At 40.6% G+C, this 22359-nt stretch overlaps 1 long non-coding RNA gene across 2 annotated transcripts in view; it reads left to right on the forward strand.

Annotated features, from left to right (window-relative positions):
* Positions 1-22359, forward strand: part of LOC118103514 — a 45616-nt gene continuing 23257 nt past the window's right edge. For both annotated transcript variants that reach the window (XR_004694889.2, XR_004694890.2), the window contains exons 1-4: positions 1-124; positions 1194-1284; positions 2547-2615; positions 4219-4283. This is a non-coding gene — a long non-coding RNA (uncharacterized LOC118103514). The remainder of the gene's footprint in view (positions 125-1193; positions 1285-2546; positions 2616-4218; positions 4284-22359) is intronic.

Here is a 22359-nt window from a genome sequence, read left to right on the forward strand (position 1 = left end):
CAATTAACGCCTCTCACCGCAGCGCTTCCTGTGAGTTCGTTCTCTGTTTACTTCCTGTTTGTTTACTGTTTTGTTTACGTTCCTGAGAGTTCCTGAGTGAAGTTTGACTTTTGGACACATGACTGTGAGTATGTCCATTTAATTATTCATTTAAAGCTGCTATATTTGCCTTATTCCGTGTTTAAAATTGGAGTCCCGTGGCCGACACCTCCTAAAGATATTATGCTAATTTGTAATAGCAACTGGTGCCTTTAGCAACCTATTCTTGGCATTTAGAATAAAAGTATATTTCTGCTGCAGTGCTACACTTTATATTTATTATTATTATCTTTTAAAGATCAGTTAAGTTACACTCTGTAAATCTTTTCAGCTTCTTAACTTTTTTCTCCCGGCTTTTGTGCCAATTACTTAAATATCAAAAGTCAAACATAAAAGTTTGCAACACTTCCTGTACCCTTTCTAATTTAAAAATACTTTCCGTGTTTGTGGTATGGAGGGGGCTACGATTGCATTTTATTCTGCCATCCTGTGGCACCAGGAAGTTGCACCTAGAAATATAAAAAATGCAGCTTATGCTCATCCTGTTTTCATTGTAACATCTGAACCTGCAAAGTAGCTTGTTTTAAAACCACTAGATTTTACATGACAATAATAGAGTAGAATAGAAATATTGAAGTTACGTACAAATCTAGCAAAATTGATGTTATTGACAGTGCTGGAGTAATTTCACATCATCGTGCACTACTATAAACAATACCTGAATTTTTACAATGCATTTTAATGTGTATTCTTTTATTCAGAAATACAGCTGCATTCAACATGCTTTATTCTGATGGAGCTACATGAATACAAAGTTTAGATAACACGTTATGAAAATCATGTTGGCAACTGTCAAACATAAAAATAGAAACCACAAAATGATAAAAGTCAAAATGTGAGCAATGCCCAGTTCCTCTCGTGAGGTGAAACAAGGACACGACCTTTCTCAAGGTAACTTGAGTGAATTGTTATTATCTCAACAATAAGCTTTTTTTCAGTGGTTGTATAAACGAGTTCCTCTGTAGCTGAAGGCTTTAGTTGAAACATCTCGGTGTGAACCTCGTGACAACTGCCGGTGATGGATGGGACACAGGAAATTGATTGAGCGTCTCATATGGAAGATGATCTCTCTATCCGTCTTTCTCTTTGTGCAGTTGCGTTGCGGTGGAAACAGGCTCCGGCACGTTTGCCTCCTCGCTCCGGTGCACAAACCCATTTTTAACTCCACAGAGGAAGAGTGTGCAGGTAAACTCCAGAGCTGCTCACGCTTTATAGAATCATAACAGCTGTGTGTTGTCAAAAGTAAAAAACATTTCCACACTTGAAACAACCTACAGACATTTGCTTTACATGTTTTTCCATGAAGCTGAAGTGTGTATCAGTGTCTTTTTCACAATGGTGCAAGCTCACATTGACTTGTTTTTCATGTGAAACGGAGCCTATGGTAAACACGTGATATAACTTGGCCAATCAGCACAGCCGTCTACCAGGTAGTCACTGTTAGCTTGTTTACATTATTATGGTCGGCCGAGTGTAAATATTGTTATTTCTTCAGTTTTATAAATCTTCAAAATCGATTACATATAAAATTGATTACTCACTGATCATTAAAAGGATCCTATAAATAACAGCAAATAAACCACGATTAGATCCTTTTTCTTCTCTTCTTGTAGCGACTTGTCTATGCAGATACAATTTTAGGACATATTCCTTGGCCATAATAAAGCAAATCTATTTATTAGACTGATTTGGAGGAATAACCTCTCCCCACCTGGCTCAAAGTACCTCCTGTCAACTAGGATTTCTTAATCACAAAGCAAATCTCACATCTTTTTGTTTAAGGGGCGGAGCCGAGACTAAGTGAGATGTCGGATTTGAGCGCCACATTATACATGTAATAACAGTTTAAGGAGACAATCAATCACTGCTGTCCTGTGTCACATCAGCCGGCAAAGGAGGGAAAAAAAATTGATCCGTCTCCCCGTGTCATCGTTTTTCTGCGTATTAGATGACAAATAATTGGTCATTCATCAATAACAATAGATGAAAGCTGGAATGATTTATTGCCTTTATAACAAAGATTGGGCCGGGCCCTGTGATGATGATGGAGTTCTCTGGTCAGTGAAGCGGAAAGAAGACGAGGGGAAAAATGAGGGAAGGGGCGGAAGAGAGGGAGGGGAGAAAAAAGGTAAAGGAGGAAGAATGAAGACTAAAGGGAGAAGTGGGGTTGGAAAGAGAAAGGATGGATGAAATGTAAAGGAAGGAGATTGCAAATTGAAGAAAGACACATATAGAAGGCAGGGATAGGAAAAAGCAAGGAATTCAGGAAGTGTGAGAAATAAGAGGGAGAAAAGAAAGATGAAGGAGGAAAAGTAAAGCTCCTCTGTACAGTCTGTTAATGTTCCTGTGTGGTGTCATAAAACTGATTTAATGTGCTGAGATTTAGTTGTGACTGGAATCTCAGTCTCTAACCCCCGTTCTGTCATTTTCCTTGTAATCTTTTGCAGAAACGGGGCCAGTCCTTGCATACGAGGATCCCAAGGATGAGTGTGGCGGGAGCTACACTGTTAGACAAGGTACCTGGTGCCTCTAATGCCTCACCTGGATTACAGATTATTCATCATTGTGGTGTCAGGCTGCTGCTTTTTACAAAGTCGGGAAACAACCTTTAAAAACTAGAATACTTTCAAACATTGCTTCTAACTTGCGTCAGTTTTGAGATGAATCAGTTAGTATGGCTTTGGTGATTAATGCCCAGGAAACTTGTTTTATGTATTTGAAACAAGATGCAACACACAAACCTGTGGTGTGGTAAAATATCACCTCATAATCTGGATGATCAGACAAAGTTGTCTGTTGCGGACGCAAAGAATTGTGGGGCGGCATTTTTCTCCTTTTAGTTTCATAAATAGTTGTTAATATGTTTCGTATGCTAAAGATGATTTGTTGGGAAGCATTGAAGCTCCTTTCCTTATCCTTTAGATAATTTAAACAGCTCTTATTATAACGGCAGCTGATACTTTTGTATCTTCAGGTTAAACAATTTAGATTTATTTTTATTAGGCACCCCTGTACACTTGATCTTTAACTTTTTTTTTATCTTCACCTCATGAACTCACCACGTAGGAAACCAAATCTGAACTAATGCACCGGTGTCTCTTTTCCTTCCTGTGTGTCTCAGACAAACTCACCCATTTCTCCTGTAGCATGAGCTGCAGCAGACGGTCACAAGCTACATTACACCTCTTCCACTTACTTAGTTCCGGCTTCTCTGCCACTGACCACCTATCAAGCCATGATGGATCGCTCGAACTTGATAATCCTGCACAGTTGCAAGATGTGAACACACTGCAATCCTTCTATTGATCGCTTCAGTGGACCACAGATCCCCTGGCTGATTACCACCTTGCTGTGATACTGACAGAGGCCTCTCCATCTTCCGCTATCAGAGCTTGTCTTGCAGGACTGCTCTGCACGGGGGTTCGGGTGTGAAGCTGGGCGATAAACTGAAAATGTAAGGGTATCAGTGTTAACAGTCAAAGGCTCAGACTTAATTGCTCGCGCTTGTGGACCTCATCCATCCACGTGATTTTCTTTTTACCTTTTCTGCAGTGTCCAACATCCTGAATGATGAATGTTTGATTTTGTTTTTCAGTGGGAAGAAACCACTGCTTTGAGGAAAACAATGTGTGAATGTGGTTTAAGATGAATTGATTAGGAAGATTTCCTTCTTTAATACCTGCTCTTAATTTGCAGCAGTGGGAACGATGTTTTGATTTAATGGTCAATATGTTTATAGATTTTTTTAATGCACATGTATTAATGTGGCAGAAATACGCAAAATCCTGTGAATAGATAAATCAAAGGGGCAAAAACATACCTAGAGGAACTAATTTCAAACCCTAAAAATATGGATTAAATGTAAATAGATGGAAGAATTTAACAGCAGGTTTATGTTGATACTGACTCTGAATGTTTAACTTTTTCATTGTAAGTATTTTTTACATTTTATTTTGACAGTCAGCCTTTAAACTATATCTTGGGAGACTTCATTCTGTTCAGAATGATCTGCAGCAGCCTTTTTGGCACCAAGGTGTTTCTAAAAATACTTTTTACTGGTAAGACTGTGAACAAAGCTGCTGAGTTTTAAAATATTAATTTTAATGCCTTAATCCCCAGGATTCTGGAGGCCCAGCTGCTGATTGACGGCTACACATTGTGATCATCAAGCTTCTCACCTGAATGTAAGTTGCAACTTTACCAAAACACAGGGTTCTATATCATCAACCTAACTTTCCTGGCAGAGGTAGAAATGCATTCTTATAGGCCACATGAAATGCATGAATCAGATCATCATCATCAAAGCAAGATAATGGAGAGGAAGCTGTTTACTGTATGTTGGCATGATCCAAATTCTTAGCAATAGGAATTTTTTATTGGGGTTTAAAGCTGAAACATTATAATATGCTTCTGGATAATTTAATTGATTTGTAGATGGAGTCAAAATTCCATGAAGATGGAAAAGTTATAGTCCGTCTTAATACTTAGACCGTGGATGGACTTTTCACGAATTGTGTGTAGTTTTCTTAGCATCTTGACCCTTTGCCAACAAAAGGTTGAGCCTGTATTTTGGTTGGATTCCAGGTCAATTCTTTCTTGATCGGACATATTTTGTCAGGCTAAGTTAAATTGTCAAAGTAATTAATGGAAAGTGGAAGAGTGAAAGTGCCTCAATCCGTCTCCGAGCTTTTCCTCGTCACCGTCACGGCAGCTACTTCATCTGAGCCTCTCGCTGATTGAGCTTGCGAGTCGCACTTATCAAAAGTCATAATCTGTGTATTTATCTGGCCGGCGGCCGAGCTCGCAGCTCTTCAGTCACAGCGTGAAACTGGATCCACGACCTGCCAACGCGTCACCGTCCGAATCGATAGATCCAGTTACAGTAAAAAGGCCGTTTTCCTTGTCACCTTGGGAGGGACTTTGCAGCCAGGCTCTCGTTGCGTTCTGGGAAGGCTGGAAGAAACTGGGAGCTCTGGTGGGGTTCCAGTTCTGAGGATGAGTGATGGAGGATTGTTTTACAGCTATGGCAAGAGGCAGCTGGCTAACTGTGCAGTCAGAGAGGTTTTGCTTTCCTCCCTCTTTGATAGCCAGCGGCCGGAGCCATTATGTTTTTGGGTTGTCTGTCCTATTCTTGTCTCCTTATATTTATTCAAATTTAGCACAAACATTCAGGGATGATCTGATTAGATTTTGGGGGTCAAAGGTCAAGGTCAGGGTGATGTATTGATATGCAATATATAGATAACTGCAACTGTAGGGCAGGAATTCTAGTTTACTTTCTGCATTCAGTTTTACATCGTTCATCCACTTTGCATTGTAGTGTCACAAGTGGTTTTAACAATAGTGTCCTTTTCTGCGTGTACTCACCTTTTGAACTCTTTTGTGGAACACTTTTCTCCATAGCACATCCCCACTTACCTACCTCCTCTCCTCCGTCCATCCCTCCTTCCTCCCTCTGTCCTTGCCTCCCCTGCCCCCGGTGTCATTTGGACTTCCTCGCAGATCACACTCTCCTCTCTTCTGCTTCTCTGACTTCTGTAATTCTGTTCACTCTCCCCTTCCTGAGTAATTGAAGTAATTTCCCACCTTGGCTATGATGAATGTGTCCCATGCTCCCGCCATGCCCTTCTACTTTAGCCGGCCTAATTAAAGAAAACATTCCATGATTGCCTATTTTTCCTCGAGCGTGACAACCTATTATTCTCCCCAGCACCTGATTAGAGAGTTATTATGCTTAGATTTAGATTGATTTAACCGGGCAGCCTAATAAAGGACTACTTGGGGTTTGATTTAAAGTGGGGGAATTGCAGGTTTTGGAGCCAGTCACGGTATGTAATTGTTATTACTGCTTCATGATATGAGCGGAGTGGCGGAGAGGGGACTTCTCGAAATTGAATTAGAAAATTAGAAGGTCACTCCGCGAACAACAGGTGACATTTTGGGACGTTCTTGCCGCGATAGAGCTGTCAGGAGGAGGGACGTTCAGCCACAGATTTGTCCGGAATGATAAATCGCATCCATCATGGCGTGTGCGGAAAGTGACATATTTCTATGAAAGCAAGATTAATCTCTCCATCAACCCCAGCGGCGTGGCTCATAATCATCCACGAGAATTGTTTGCAAAATGGGTAAATTGACTGGTGTTTGTGTCGTGGGTTGGTAATGTCTCAATAAAAGTCAGATGAGCTGGATAAACCAGCTGCTTTTTGAAGTAATCATATTTCTGTCGGGTGGAAACCATGACACTTTAATTTCAAGGGAACAGCGGCTGATGCGAGGTTAAAATGTCGTTTGGTGCTGAAACCTTTTTGCAGATGATTCATAGTTGTTTAAGTTTTCTGATGATTGTACTGGAACGGCTCACTCTGTCATAAAACACATGACTAATAGCGATACAGTACATTAATGAAACCACAAGAACATACATCCTCCAGCATTTTAATTAATTTAATCATTAGCAAGAGTGTATTTAAGACCTGCTAGTGAAAATTAGACTTTCCTTCAAAGAGCATGCCTGTTTAAGAATGCTTAAATTCAAAGCTGACATTGATGTTTTCATCAAACATCAGTGCAGCCGTAGTCGAGTGCAGTTTCCTGCAGGAATAACAGAGACCAGAGCCAGACTATTTTTCAGCTGGATGATGAAAAATCACCTGATATGAGCCTTTCCCACACATTTTGGTATTAGCCGATATGGCCGATAGTTGTTTAGTCATAATACTGAACATTACTTATATTTTGTCAGGTGGTTAATATAGGACACGTTATTTAGGGAATAAACATTGTGAAATGGGTTCAAACTTACCTGAAATATAAAAACTTAGATGCTTGTTCTGCCACATTCAAACAATGTGACACATGACCACACCTGCATGTTCAGCATGAGTTACAGTCAAGGATAAACTTATTTATGGCTGTGAGTGATACCTGTGAGGCTTTAAAAATGTATGAAGTGTAAATTGAATATTTATGTTTTATATTGAATACATTTCTGATACTAGATTTGCTGCTCTCAATTTGTTTTTTTTCACCTCTCTTCCCCTCCTATATCAGAGGTCGGGGGGTCAACTTCACATCAGCAACTCTTAGGTAATTTGCTGACACGTTGTTTTAAAGCATGACCTTGCACTTAAATGCGTCTGTGCAGACTGTGCTCAACATGCCACCCTGCTTGAACCCCGAACTCTTCACTAACATCCTCCTTTTTCATCGTGCAAAGGCGAAAAGTGATATTTTTTAAAACTGGAACTTTCTCTGAAAAGTATTTGATGGGTACCTATTTTAGCTCACATCTGTTTCGGACACCCTGAAGCTGAATGATGACTGGTCCTCTCTCCGTCGCCTCGCTCAGATCTAGTTAGCATAAATGCACTTTACTGACGCGCCTGAGCAGCATTTTGATAAATGGCACGATTAGAGGTAAAATGAACAATTTGACTCGGGCCACGCCACGAAGGCACAGAGGCTCTAACGCTCGCTGTCAGACGGGTGAATCAAGTCCATCTTTCATGTCTGAAATCCAGCAGTGTCAGAGTGAGCTTGGTGTACGTTGTCTTTGACATGTATTCACTGTTGGGATTATTGGCAGTCACTTCTTCAATGTCACCGTGAGTAATGGCCGCGTAGTGTATTGTAGCTTGTAACTGTGTGCATAGGTTATTATAGATGAAAATACTGATTGATTGCTTGATTCATAGATATTTTAAGTAAATAAATTGATTTAAATAAAGTGATATTATGTTTGAAATTGATTGTGTGTAAATTGTGCTGTCAAGATTGTTTTCTGAGAGGTTTTGCTAATTGACTGAAAACAAAACCTTGGTGGAATTTCAAAAATCAGATTTGTCAACGACCGGAATAAAATTGCTCATGACATATTTCTTAATTAGGATTGAATGAAATGTGACAACTGTACAAATTAGTTTAACTTTTTGCAGGCTGCAGGTTTTATAACAGGGAGCTGTTAATCAGATCTTGATATACAGAAGATGAGACCAGTTCAATCATCTGAATTTTAGGCCTTAAAGTCTTATACATTAACATATTGTGAACTATGGCCACCTATATTCGGTTACTGGAAAGTTCAAGTACTTCTAGGACTCTGATATTCCTTCATATCTGTTGTACTTGACATACTGTCTTTAGTTTCATTCATCATGGTCTTAAAAAGTCTTAGATTTAATTGTTAAAACCTGCAGAAACCCTGAAAACATCGATTAAACATTCAGCTAAACATTCGGGGTGGGGGGTTGAGAAGAAGCCAAATATCTCTGTGGGTCTCGAGGAGTCTTCAGGCTGGACAGGGATGTTTTGTCCGGCTCTCCCTCCGCTCCTGTTGCTTTTCATGCAGTGCGAGTGAGTTTGAGGAGCCTGCTGCACTTCGCTTCTTTGACTTTTTATCAATAATGTCCTTGGCGCTCTCCCTCTCAGTCAACTCCTGCTGCAGGACGTTATTTATCTCTTATAAAAAGGCCTTCTCCTCTTGCCACTGTTTCAGCTGGACCTGCAGCTGCTCCTCTGCTTTCTGCTTGGCTGCTGTGACTGCTCTAGCTGCACAATGTAGGAGGCCTGTGTCGTTTCTGTCTTTCTGAGACGTATAAAGAAGAAAAAGGACTTCGGAAGTTTCTAAAATTTGAAACTTGAAAAGGGGGACTCCGCTGTTTTCTTGCTGAACTGTTAAAACTTTTACTATAACTCAATGCAACACTGCTTGTATCAAATCAAACAAATATCATGTATTTCTTACGATTGCAAAATGGCAATATTCATCCTTAACTGTTTTTCCTAGATGTTATCCATGTTGCAAACCCTAAGATATGAATGAAAGTATTTACTTGCAAATGCATGCAAAATTATGTATATGCAATATTCAAATGAATTCCGATTAACCTTGTCCACTAATGGGAAGAGTTGTCTCTCTAATATAATGCATGAGGTGTACGGTTGCATCTGTGTGTTGTTGGCAGTTGTGCAGAAAAACCTGGTCATGTTCCGCCACAGTTTGTTACATTGGTTATTAAAGCTACGTGCCATCTGGCAACAGAACGAGCGGGCGTAGACAACGGCCAGTAAATTGTGCAGAGCTCGATCCTTCGTTTGTCCAGTCGAGCAGCAAATGTAGACCTGAAGTGGTGCAGCGTGAGATATGTAAATGAGGAAGGGTGGTCGGTAATGGGATGAGAGAAGGTGTCAATCAAATTGTATTTTTATATCCTGTATTCACAAATAATAATAATTTGTCTCATAGGGCATTTCCCCTTAACCCTTGGCAAGAGTAAGGAAAAACTACCAAAAAATGACTTGTAAAAACCTCAGCGCCTGAAGAGGATTCCCTCTCCCGGGACGGTGCAGCAAAAAGGGGGAGGTAGAGGGAATGACAGCGGGTGAGAAAAAACAAAGGGTGAAGTGGGAGAACAGCGACTGAGGGATGGAAGAGGGTGAAAAAGACTTAAGGTTTATTTGATAAAACATAGTCCGATACATTTTGGTCCTAAAATATTGCGATTTCTGCGATTTCTAGACTAGTAGCAGACCTGGGAAGAGTCGTCTGAAGAGGCCGGAGAAATGGAGGCGTGAAGAAGATGGAGAGAAAAACATTGCGAGGGATAAAATTGAGAGAAAAGGGAGAATGTGGCGTACAAAACTAAAAGAGGAATAGAGGGTTTAGGTGGAAAGAAAAAAGCGAGAGGCATGAAGAGTGGGGAGAGAAGGATGAGCACAAATTAAATGATCCAGAGAGAAGTGCAGGAAAGAAATTAAAGTAATCGACATCAGAGTGAAAAAGAGAGAAAGAGAAGTCATGTATGCATGATTGTTTATTAAGTCTTGGATAAATGAGATGTTGCAGCAGCCTGGACGATAAAGCTAAACATTACAAATAAAGAGATGAATTCTTTTAAAGGATTAATAGCTCTCTGAAGTCATTGATGATCACTCACTGAAGACTTCATTATTCCAATTAATGGCCCCCCTCCGCTACTTGACCTGACCGTCAAAATTAGTGGCAAGGAACCTTTAAGTCAGATGGATGAACTGCCAGAGCCGTGGCGGCTAATTGGCAGCCACAATCAAGAGCGAATATGTATCAGGAGAAGAAGAGGAGGCTGAATATATTAGCGGAATAAGAAGAGGAAGAAAAACGAGGCTGGTAAGCAAAATGGCAGCATCAACTGTTTGGGTGTCAGCGGGGGGGGATGGTCATGGGAGGGAAAGATGGAAGAGAAGAGCGATTTGGAAATTAAAGAATATTTTGGATAGTTTTGTTACATCCACCATGAGGCTATTTTTTTTCCACCCCCGTCCTTGGTTGCATTTCGTGTAAGGATGCGTTATGTGTCAGGAATTTTTCACTTTTTACAGATTGGGCGATTTTTGCTGATTTCCTTGTGAATAATTCACGTATCTTGATGGAAGAAATCTGTCATATTTAGAGGACTGATATCTGTGAGTGTGCATTTTGGTGCAACCTGATTGAATTTCAGAGGACTGTTGGGCCATAGTGAGGGTTTGTACTCTGAGTACTGTACTCGTTTTGATTTTGAAAGTGTGTACTTGAGTTTTACAGCTATCCTGGCTATTTCTATTTTGATATTAGAAATTCATCTATACAGCCATCCATCTATTTTCCTCCTCTTATGTGAGGCTGGCTCACGGTGGCACCAGGTTGTTTCCGACATCTCTCCCCTGAGCTACTTTAAATAAATTTTTTATTCTTCATTTACACACCTAAATGTATAGAAAGTATTAAAGTTGCACTCATGAGGTTGAATCTTTTCTATACTTGATATAAAATATAAATAACAAATCTCTATGCAAACCACAAAGACAAAAAAATGCAATAATCATATGTGTTAAATAAGATGCAGTTTCATGACCTCACCTACAATTATGTTTATATAATGAGAGGATTTACACATATATATGTTTTACTGGGACTTTTTTTCTGCTCTTCATAATAAACATTAAGAAAAAACATTTATGTAAAAGCATGACAAAAAAAATACTAGAAAAATAATAAATGCAAGAGGGATCAAGAGCCAAACTGCCACTCCACAAAAACTTGTGCGTCCATACAGATGGAAATCATCTCACACACACACTTGGTTTATTTCAGCAGCTACGCTTGTATATAAAAATAACCCACAACACACTGATGTGACAGTTTACATCCCTGCTCGGTCTAAAGTGCTGTGGGCGTCGAGTCGATCCAACCGGTGTGGGTGGTGGATTCTGGGCCTTCAGGAGCTGCGGAGATGAAGAGGGCCCAGGTGAGTCGTGCTGGTTCGCACTAAATGCAAACACAAGCAATGGCCTCTTCGTGTTCGCCCATTGATTTTTCTCTTTCAGGAGAGAGGAGCGAAGAAAGGGGATTAAAAAAAATGGCTGCACGCTTCCTCTCTCATGCATCAAGCAAGTCGGGCATAAAATAGTCTGTTTGGATGGGTGATCATGAACTGGCAGCGGCGGGAAGGTTTACCGGAGCTAAATGGATGCCCAGACTCCACTTTTTTATCTGCCCCCCACCTCACGTTACAGTCGTAATTTATGGTAATAATATCCATCGAAACATTGGCGGGAAAAGAAGCGGATGAGAAATGGGCGTCCTGGCAGCATGTTTACATTGCCTGTATGATTGTGGCAAACAGGAGTTTGAGCGCTGTGTGTGTGTGTGGGGGGGGGCTCTATCTCCTGGTGCCGACTGGAGAAGGTGATTCATCTGAGGTTTTTTCTGTTTCACTGAGCTTTAGCCTTCATTAGAGGCTTCGCTCAAGTAAATTCAAATCCTCCCAGACCCAGTTGGCCGTCCTCTCATTCTTCTCAGCATGAGTTGTCTTGTACACGGCGTTGTTACGATTGCCGTCTCTATTAAAATGCCGGCGGTGCGGTTTCTATCAGCATTTTTGAATCGTTTTAAGACCTCAGGTGCATTTGTTATTGCAGGATGACTAACCTCCTGTTGATGAGCTTGTGCTACTTGGGGGGGGCGATCTATTAAAAGTGCATTATTCATGACAGTATAGGTTTCTATTACTATCACTGTTACCTGAATATACACAGCTTCACTGTCCAAAATAGATCTTACTCTTCAAGCAACACTATGTAACCTTCACTGAGCAACAGCGTCCTCTGCAGCCCAATGTGGTAATTACTTTTGTTGGGCTCTGTGACCGAGCTATTAAGTGGGTGGCTCTACTTTTGAACTCCCAGAAGCCCGACCTGGTATTTCGTCGACCAAGTGGCTGCTCGCGCTAACAAACCGTCACCACCCACATGTCTGCTCACAGGCAGACGGACCTGTGCTCTAACTGTCATGGCTCCATTACCATTATGATTAATGAGCTTGTCAAATCCCTTAACTCCAACGCCGGTGCCTCCTCCCTCTTAGATTTTTATTTATTTTATTTAACCCACACCTACTTTTTTTTAAGAGGCTTTTCCAAAAAAAAAAATGTTGCATCAAAGTAATTTATTTTAATTATGCACACCGCCTGTTTCTGTGCCGTGTTCCTCCACACGCGTCTCCCCACACCCTGCTCTCCTTAAACCTTTTGGTGCAGATTAATGTAACAAAAAAGTCTATTAATTAATGTTTTGTGGCTTTTAATTTCTGGCAAGGATGCCGTCTTGATGCAGCTGCCTGTTGAGGCCCGTCACTGTTGAACCCGTGCCAGGGAAGTGCAGATGTAATTCTGTTATCTCTTGCTTAGTCGTTTACGCAAATTAATTTGAACAATTAGCCCTCTACCGGCCTTTCATGAATCATGCAAGAGAAGCTGCCAAAGAATTAATTCTCAAAGATTTCCATTTCAAAACGAGCGAGCTCCCATTTTGGGAATAAAATGTTACACCTGCTCCGGTGCAAAATTAAACGGATGAAAAAAATGTTTTTACCCTCGGTGCATGCAAATATAAATCTGAAGTCTCAAAGCACTGCATTTAGGTTAAATGATGAACCTAAATGAATATACACGCTGCATATGTTTCATAGGTCTGAGGCTAATGGGCTTTTAAAATCACCTGTGATTGGCTGAGATGTTCTTTATGTGGTCTTTAAAAAAGAGGTTTATCACCAGGTACTTTGCAGATACCAAAACAGATAAAAACTGAAAAAATAATTAGAAGAAGGCAACAATGTGTCCCAGAGATTCCATTATACTAATTAAAATAGCTGCTAACCTTGAAGGATTTTCATTAGTGTGGATTTTAGTGGAGATGTTTACTGTCCAACAATGATCCTGATGCTTTATACCAGACTTCCTCACAAAAAGGACATTGTGTAGTGTTTATTTCAATGGTAGCTGTCTTTTAGATGACGATATAAAAGTTCTGAATATAAACTCTTAATGAGCTCTCATCTTTTTTTAAAACAATGTAAAAGCAAAAGAATTGAAACCAGACATTACTGCCAAAGTACAGTATTTCACAATGATAGAGAAGATATTTTGACTTTTCCTCACGTTATGAATGAATCTTTCCTCAAATCGTGTACAATAGGGTCGTCTTTTCTTTCCATCTCCTATGATTTTTCAACTTTCTTGGCCTCTCATCACACGGCGGCCTGCAAAGCAAAGAGGGAGTCAATGCTTGAAGTTGTTTGCAGTGTCTGGATACAGGAAGCTCACCTTCAAACATATTTACCTGACGAATACAAAAAGATACTGCACTGCAATGTGCTAAACTTATATGACTCTTCTTTAAAGAATCATATTAATGCTGGTTTTAATATCACATTTATTACCAAATTTATGCAAACCTAGTGTTTCCAACCATCTTGGACCTTGCAGGACAAATGAGCAGGACTCATTTTTCAAATCTTTTCTGAATCTAAACCCGGCTGCTTCAACCCCGGCTGCTTTTTGTCTTTCTTTACTCTTCTGTAAATATGAACATCATCTGCGGCAGAAGAACTTGTGTTGTGTTTTTATCGATTGTAAGACTTGCTTACTCTATGCATCGCTCAAAATTAAAGTAAAAAATAACAAAAGGAATAAATATGAAGTTCAAAATGTAGTTAGTGTTGCTCAGTGTTTACTGTGACATCCTTGAAACGGAATATGAATGAAGAACAGTGTTATCTGTAGTGACTCACTGCCGCTAATGGCTCCGCGCTTTCTGATGGAGAATCTGCTCTGTAATGGATGCGACTTCAGATGCACGGAGGGAATATGCATCACTGTTGTCATAGTTGCACATAAAAACACTACAAACATGCTCAGTCACAGGGAGACAAGGAGGCCACGATGATTGAGTTGCACTTTTATTCAGAAGAAATTGATGCTGTCCCTGCAAGGGCCAGCAGGGGGCGGTTTACTCCTACGTTTAAGCTGCAGTCCTGTTTGCTCTCAGATCGTCGCCTGGCTGCAGTTGAAACAGGTCTTTCTTGGACATGGATCCTGTGTGTGTGTGTGTGTGTGTGTGTGTGTGTGTGTGTGTGTGTGTGTGTGTGTGTGTGTGTGTGTGTGTGTGTGTGTGTGTGTGTGTGTGTGTGTGTGTGTGTGTGTGTGTGTGTGTGTGTGTGTGTGTGTGTGTGTGTCATTAATGGCTGCCTTTCAAGCTGTCCGCCGTAACGAGCTGATTGCAAACGGAAATTGAGGTTTGAAATGTAACTGAATAGACAGATTCCAACTTTCACTGAAGGGAAGGAGTGGAGGTGGAGGGGTCGGGCCAGACACCCCCGGCCTCCTCCTCTGCATTATCTTTAAACACCAAACTAACCACGTGTTTTGTTTTTTTTTCTTCTTTAACAAAGGGCCCATTAAGCAGCAATAAGTGGAATCCATACGATCTGCCCAATAATGACATGTAATTTTGTGACAGTTATGTGTTCTTACGCAAATGTATGGGGCAAGGCCTTTCCCCCCTAAGTGCCCGCTAACTCAATTCTGCTTGTGTGTTTCTTCAGCTCTGTGTTTAATGTCCATTAAGAGTTAAGAGACGGTGACGGAGGAATATAATGGCGTCCTGTAGCACTGAATAATCCTGCGGTTTCTATTTTTTTTCCAGTCCAGTTTTTCAAAAGGACAATTTCCCTGAAAAACCTTGACTTGTTAATTATATCATCAATTACATCACATCCGCTCTACTTTTTTTCAGGGTTATTCAGTTAATTAAGTGGATTTTTGCTTTTAAATATAGAGCTAATTGTTTTGGATTGATAACTTTAGTTACATGCCCTTTTTTGAAATGCCCCCAAGCAAGTGACCTGCATCTCATACAGTATAATTATGTAGCCCCCATTTCAAGTAGATGTTTGTTTGGGTCACTTTGTTCACGTACAGAATTAAGTGATATGACGAGGAATTTGCTCTCTTAAAGAGATTGGGTAATATATTTTTATCTGTGTGTAATATTTTTTATTTGGAGACAATTTCATGTTGCACAAGAAAGGCCACTGAAGTCAACGCTGGGCAGGGATGTGTGGACAGATGTTTGTTAATGAAACTTATGATTTTGGTTGTAAGACTTGGTTCTGTGCTCGGTTGAGAAAAATCCACAGGGAATTCAACGACTCGGAAGACACTGAAAAAGTGAAGCTGATATCAACCTTTTCTGATCTGATCCTGCATCATATATATTTATATGTATGGAAATAAAAAGTCAAATACTTTCTTTGTTTCGCTACAAGCTTTATGAGGTTTACCATGAATCAAAAGCCAACAGAGCTAATGTACGATTATGTTTTCTTGTTTTAAGTTTCAGTGGAAACTATTAATGTCTTGTCATGGTTGAAATGCTGACTCACAACCAGTCTAATGTACAGAAATCTGGAGATACAGCACTTTAATGTATTTATCAAAAGAAATCAACAGAGCTGTGACACAAAAAGCAAAAGCAGACCAAGATTGAAATGCCACTAACATACTTTATACATTTAAAAAATAATAAGATAAAAGGACCAGCCCTCACTCTCTGTACCGCAGCCTCACCAGCTCACATCAGTCCAGGTAGAGCAGCTGTTACCGTATCATCATCTTCCAATGATTAACATACACAACACGGCTCCGGCTCTTCTCATTGACTGTAATCACCTTAATGCACAAAGCTGATGAAGTTGCCAAGGCGCGGAGCGCTCCGTCTCAGACCTTTTTCTCTTTTTTTGTGTGTGTGTGTGTTTTTGTAATGGCGCTGTCATAACCGCTCTGCTCCGTCTGGGCCTAAGTGAATCTGAGGCGCCATCTTTTAAACGAGGCTAACAAATGAACACGTTTTCCCCCCATCAAACGGCTCCTGACAGTGATGCATGGGCTTCCAGATGAGCTCTGAAAAACTGATGGATCTGCGACGGTACAAGTGCTTAGATAAACTAATGCATGTAATTACGTTTTCCATTCCCACTCTATTGCGAGGCATCTTATTACAATATCATTAGTTGATATGGTCGGCAAAAAAAATGATAGTTCGTAAAAAAAAATTCACCCCGTTCTCTTTCTTTTTTCTTTGTTATTTTAATGTGTGGGGTGATGAGTGGAAGTTGATTTCTTTGACTGGATTAAAAAACGAATCTAATTTGTTTGTTTCTCAGGAAGACATTATCAGGCATCTCCGTAAGTGTTAGTAATTGCTGGAAGTCTTACTCATGGCTGTTGTGGATAAGGAGACCATCAAGATGGTTTGAGATGCCCTGTGAACCACCGATACAACCACTAGAAGAGATGGATTTGCACTGGATGTGATTAAGATGTATCAGGCCTGATCCTTATCCCAGTTGATTCCAGTTCTTGTCGTGCCGCGCACTCTGTTTGACCCTTGTTTTGTGTTTCAAGTGAGACAAGAGCGAAGTGTTGAAAGTAGAAACAACTTTTATGTTTTTGATTGTCATGAACAGTGTTGTGTCACAGATTGTCCTCCGGCAGGGAGGTCATGTTTTGGCCCCGTCCCTTGGTTGGTTTGTTTGTTTGTTAGCAGGATTACGCGAACATTACTGAACATATTTCCACGAAACTTGGATGGTAGAGTGTGAGGAACACAGGCCAAGAAATAACCCACTAGACCTATGTTATATATTTTGACTTATGTATTTACATTATCATAACAAAGGTTGGGAAGACACGGCAAAGGGCAGCGTTGAAACTGAACCTGGGGTCCCTCCAGTACGACTCAAGCCTCTGTATGTGGATAGCCCAAGTTACCAGTATAAGTTATAATTGAAACAAAACACACGGTACATATTCCATCTGTTTAAATGAAGACGTGTTGGTACATGCTCTTACTGGTTAATTCGGGTTGATCATGACTGAGCACATCAACAACGCTGCTCTCTGGTGTCAGTCCTCGTGATTACATTCTCACTGTTGCCGTGCGGCTCAGCTTAGCCATGTTTTTTGGAGATTGCACTGGTGCATGATGCGCGTGCTACCGATGGGCTGGAATCTTTGGCATTTCTGATTAAAAAATGACAATCAACTGTCACAACTCTTCATTAATTCAGTGTTGACTAATGAATTAATCATTTCAGCTCTAGTGGCCAGTGCTGCAGACGAGGGCTGATCAGAGGTCCGCTCGGTTTTCTCGTGACGGAGATCCGAGCTGCAGCTCAAGTTTGACCGGGAACATTTTATACTTATAGAGTCCAGCTTAGGTCCATCTCTATTTGCTGTAGATCTTGAGTATGAATTATGTGTTGCTGCTCTTTTTGGAGCATCATGCTGTACTGGCATTTCTATTTTTGTTGCTTGCTGCTTCTGTGTGTGAGCATGTGTCCATCCGGGGTTCTACATGTCTTTATCTCGTACACTCAGGGGTGTGTGATGGTTTTTCAGTCCATAATAGTCCATGCTATACAGCTGTAGCAAGATAATGTGTGTGTGTCTGTGTTTATGCATACATATTGCTTCTCTCACTCGCCGTCTTGCTTGGATACACACTCTCTCCCTTTTGGAGTGAGCTATGCAACAGCTGTGAGGTGTGTGTGAGTGGAGGGACTAGTTTTGCATCCGTGTACATACGGCCGAGAATATACTTGTTAAGCTTGCACTGTGTCTCTATGTTTAAACATGCATATTGCTACTCACCGACTGTGTAATGTTCTTGCTCCGTGCTGCAGCAGGGCCAGCGCGCGTGGTGCTTATGCCGAGTGTGCGCGCACCGCTCTCTCTCACTTGCTCCGCCTGTGAGTGTGTGATGTTGTTGGAGGAGCGAGGGCTCATGTTGGGAGCAGCAGAGGAGCTCATTAGGGGAGTACCAGGGGAACACGGCCGCTGCAACCCCCATCCAGGGCTCCTCTCCGGGCCGCTGCACCGCCTGGCTGGGCCCTCAGCCGCAGCCCTTCATCTGCACACATCACACCGAGGTCTTTTCTGCACGGCGCGGCAGCAATATGCTGTCATCTGCTGGGTGATGGTTACACTTCATACCAGTGTCAGCCCTCTTTTTGTCGGATTGTTTTTTGCAGCATGTCAGAGGACAAATCTTTCGGAATTTTTAAAAAAATCTGTCAGCAAGGTGTTTTTTACATTTACACAATATGCAAATCTATCTGTTAATCTGGCAGCTATTTTTTATTTTATTCATGTAATTGTTTGTTTGTAAGAAAATGCTGAGAAACTGATGCAAATCTCATCACATTTACAGATCTTAAATAAGAGATTTGTAATTATAAATGATTCAGACTTATTGATTATTTTGGTATTTGCGTCAGTTATGCTGAAGCAGTAGAAGTAAGATTGTGGAGGTTGGGAGACGGGAAAGCTTTCATCTTCGGACAACCGTCTTTGTGACCTCAACATGAAGTAATAAATTGTTTAAGGACTTTCACTGTTATCTAACGTCACCATCATCCAGGTCAAAACAACGCGTCCAATTTTTCCACTGCTGCAGCATGAATCTTTAATTATTGAAATAGATACTGTTTTTCTCATAAAACACATTTTTTACTTTGTGCTGGAAAAAAGGGACGTGAGGAAATTGGGTCAGCATGAAAAAGGCTCTAGCAAAGAAAAACAGGACCTTAACCTTAAAAACTAAATTGCTAATTCAACACCACAACCCAGCACAGCATGATATCTGTGAAATATACATATCACTACGCACTGATACCAGAGGTTCGACTCATCTGTGTTTTCTTATCCATCCCATGAACCAATGCCCGATGCACAGTGTTGTCGTCATTTTGTGATGCGATACCATTGGCTGTGACAAATATGACCAAACTCTGTATTTGGATTATTTATGAGCTTGACACTAATATATGTGTAGTTTTGTCATTATTTTGTCCTGCGATATATCCTGCAATAGTCTTTTTATATTCTATTTCCACAGTAAACTAGAAACAAAAAAATCTAAACACACGAAAGAGCTCTTTTTGTTCCGTCTAAAACAAACTGACAAAATTTTAAAACAAAAAATTGAGAGCAATTTTCTCATATTGCAGAGAACATTTCAAGGATCGACCCTCAGAGACCCCTTGAGCTGCTATTAAGTGTTTTAAAACAAAAACAACTGTATGTTATGAACTGAACTGGAAGCTCTGCGCCTCTCTCTCTCTCTCTCTCTCTCTCTCTCTCTCTCTCTCTCTCTCTCTCTCTCTCTCTCTCTCTCTCTCTCTCTTCCCGGTTGACAAATGAGACTTTCATTGGACAATTATCGTTTTCGGGATCGCAAACGTGCGAACAGAATTTGTCACTGTCACTTTGTGTGTTTAAGGGCATATTAATCAAGTGATTAATTGCCAGATATTACCCCACCGAACACGGCCTGTGTTCCCATTCAAGTGCTACTTTGCCTTTGAGCGTGATTAGTTAATGATTACGTTTTGGGTTTTGTTTGCAGACGGCTGAATAGATTTGTTTTAATGTTTACTGGCATGTCTGAGGGCAGCTCTGTGTACAATCTGACCACTTTTAATATTAAAGCTGAAGACCGGAGGATATTTTCATCTCCTGGACTGAAAACCTAAACTGTCATTAGGAGTTTATTGAGTATGTCTGATGGTGCTGACATTTTCCTGGGTGAAGTTTCCTGTTCATGCTTATTTGTCTTGGGTCATTTAGTGACTGTTATGTCAAGATGTGTGTCTTTTTTTCTTTTCAAAGTCGAAGAAAGAGTGGACATCAAGTAAAATCATGAATATCATTGGATAAATTTAACTATAAATGATATAAATCTTATGTAGATCGTACAGTGCACCACAGAGTCAGATGTCATTCACAGCTTCTCCTGGCATTTGAACTGGCTCCTATGACAGTGAAAACACACAGTGAAAACACTGCTTCGGGGCTTCATCTTTCTTTAAGCACTAATTGTACATGTTTAAAAATAGCTGTGCATCTATTATTTGTGAGAGATTTAAATGTAGATCACTAAATAAATAAACACAATTTCAAATATCTTAAGACCCTTTACGCGAGCGAGGGAGCATTGCAAGTGCAAAAGTAGATAACATTCAAAAGTAAAATAAATGTAAGTATGTAAACAGTTTCCAATAATGGTCCCACAACATGTCTATATTTAAATTAATTAAGAATGTACAGCAACACATGTTGTAATGTAGAAAAACTGATAAACCTGCGCACATTTCCTGTTGTTTGCACATTGTGTTGGTGCATTTAGAGGTTTAATCAGTTCTCTAATTACACACTAGAGGGAGCTAAGCTAATGTATGATGTGAGCGTTTGTAGCTGGCCTCCCTCTCTTTCCCTCCTTCTCTTTCCCTCTCTCTCTTTCACACATACGTCAACACACACTTTTTTCATTTTTTTGTTGTTTTTGCTCCAGTTCAAGAAACAAAATTCTAATTGGGCCTTTTTTGCTCTCCTCCAACTCTGCGAAAGACAAGCGCATCTCCTCTCAACCTCCACTCTTAGATGCACAATTTAGTTTTTGACAAATGTGATGTTTCAGTTAAATTGTTAATGGTGCTACAGGACCGTGCGAGCCAGACATCAAAGTGCATACATTAATACATACGGCTCCTGTTATTTCTTGTTCTGTTTAGTCTCTCGGGGAGAGGAATACTCTGTGTGAGAGTGTAAGAGATCCTCCTGTTTTATTTTATTTTTTTCTTCTTGCCGTTAATAAACCGTGAGGTAAAAGGCACCTCGGCACGCAAATGAGTCGAGCTGAGGAAAAACGAGGCATCTGAAAACGAGGGGGCCGAGCCAGATGATTCGCCAACGTTAAGAGGCGTGCTTTGAAGAAAATTCCATCAAAGGAAAAACAATAAGCGAAGCCGTGTGTGTGTGTGTGTGTGTGTGTGTGTGTGTGTGTGTGTGTGTGTGTGTGTGTGTGTGTGTGTGTGTGTGTGTGTGTGTGTGTGTGTGTGTGTGTGTGTGTGTGTGTGTGTGTGTGTGTGTGTGTGTGTAAAGCTGGTGTTAAATACCTAGTGTTGTTCAAAAATGCTCAAAATCTCAATTGGCTCTGTTAACTGGCATCTGCAGAACAATGAGTTGAATCTGTTAGGGGTTTATAAAAGGCTTTTAGCGTTTCTGTCTCCTTCCATATGCTGTTGCGTGATTGCTTTGCATCTTCATATTAGGCTACACACCTTGTTTTCCTCCTGCCGTGGCTGGATAATGAACGTCGGGGAAAATGTGTTTGAGTATGGTTTCTGATGTTTGAACAGTGTGAGGCGCTGCTTGATTTACTGCGCGGCTGGCAGCTTCAAGAGAGGACGCACGACTTATGAGACAGGGAATTAAGAGCATCTCACATCTACGATCTAGACAAATTCCTGCACATTTATTATACTTCAGTTACAAATGGAGATGCAATAGGTAAAGAGTGGCTCTTAAAAATACTTGAGGCACAGACCTGGGCCTTTTCTGCAGATGAATAACAGTTACGAATTGCACATGCACAAATATGAATCAATGTCTCGCATGGTGCAGAAATGCCTTTTTTTATAAAATGATATTCAAACCTTTAGTTTTCCGCCGACAAACCAATTTTTAAGGTTTAACACCCCGTTGAGAAAATGTGATTTCTCTTTGCATGAAGCTCGTCATCGGGACTGCGAGGAGAAAAGCTTGCCGCCTCTTGTTTAGCAGATGCGTGGAGGAGCTGAAGACATGTTCATTTCTGACATTTTCCCCAACCTGCTGTGACACAAATAGACTCGCTGTCACATGATGTATAGTCAACGATACATCAGGGACCAGAGAAAAGCAGGGAAAATGGTTGTCAACTAAGAAGAGTGGTGGGCTTTTGCAAGGCTGTGTGAGGAATTTATAGGTGCAAATGCCACAAGACTCTCTTTTCAAACCCAGATGAGTAGATTTATTTCTTAATTTGTCATTTATTTAGCTGTTCCTTGTGGCAGGTTTC

This window comes from Hippoglossus stenolepis, chromosome 24, assembly GCF_022539355.2.
Source record: "Hippoglossus stenolepis isolate QCI-W04-F060 chromosome 24, HSTE1.2, whole genome shotgun sequence".
NCBI lineage: Eukaryota > Metazoa > Chordata > Actinopteri > Pleuronectiformes > Pleuronectidae > Hippoglossus > Hippoglossus stenolepis.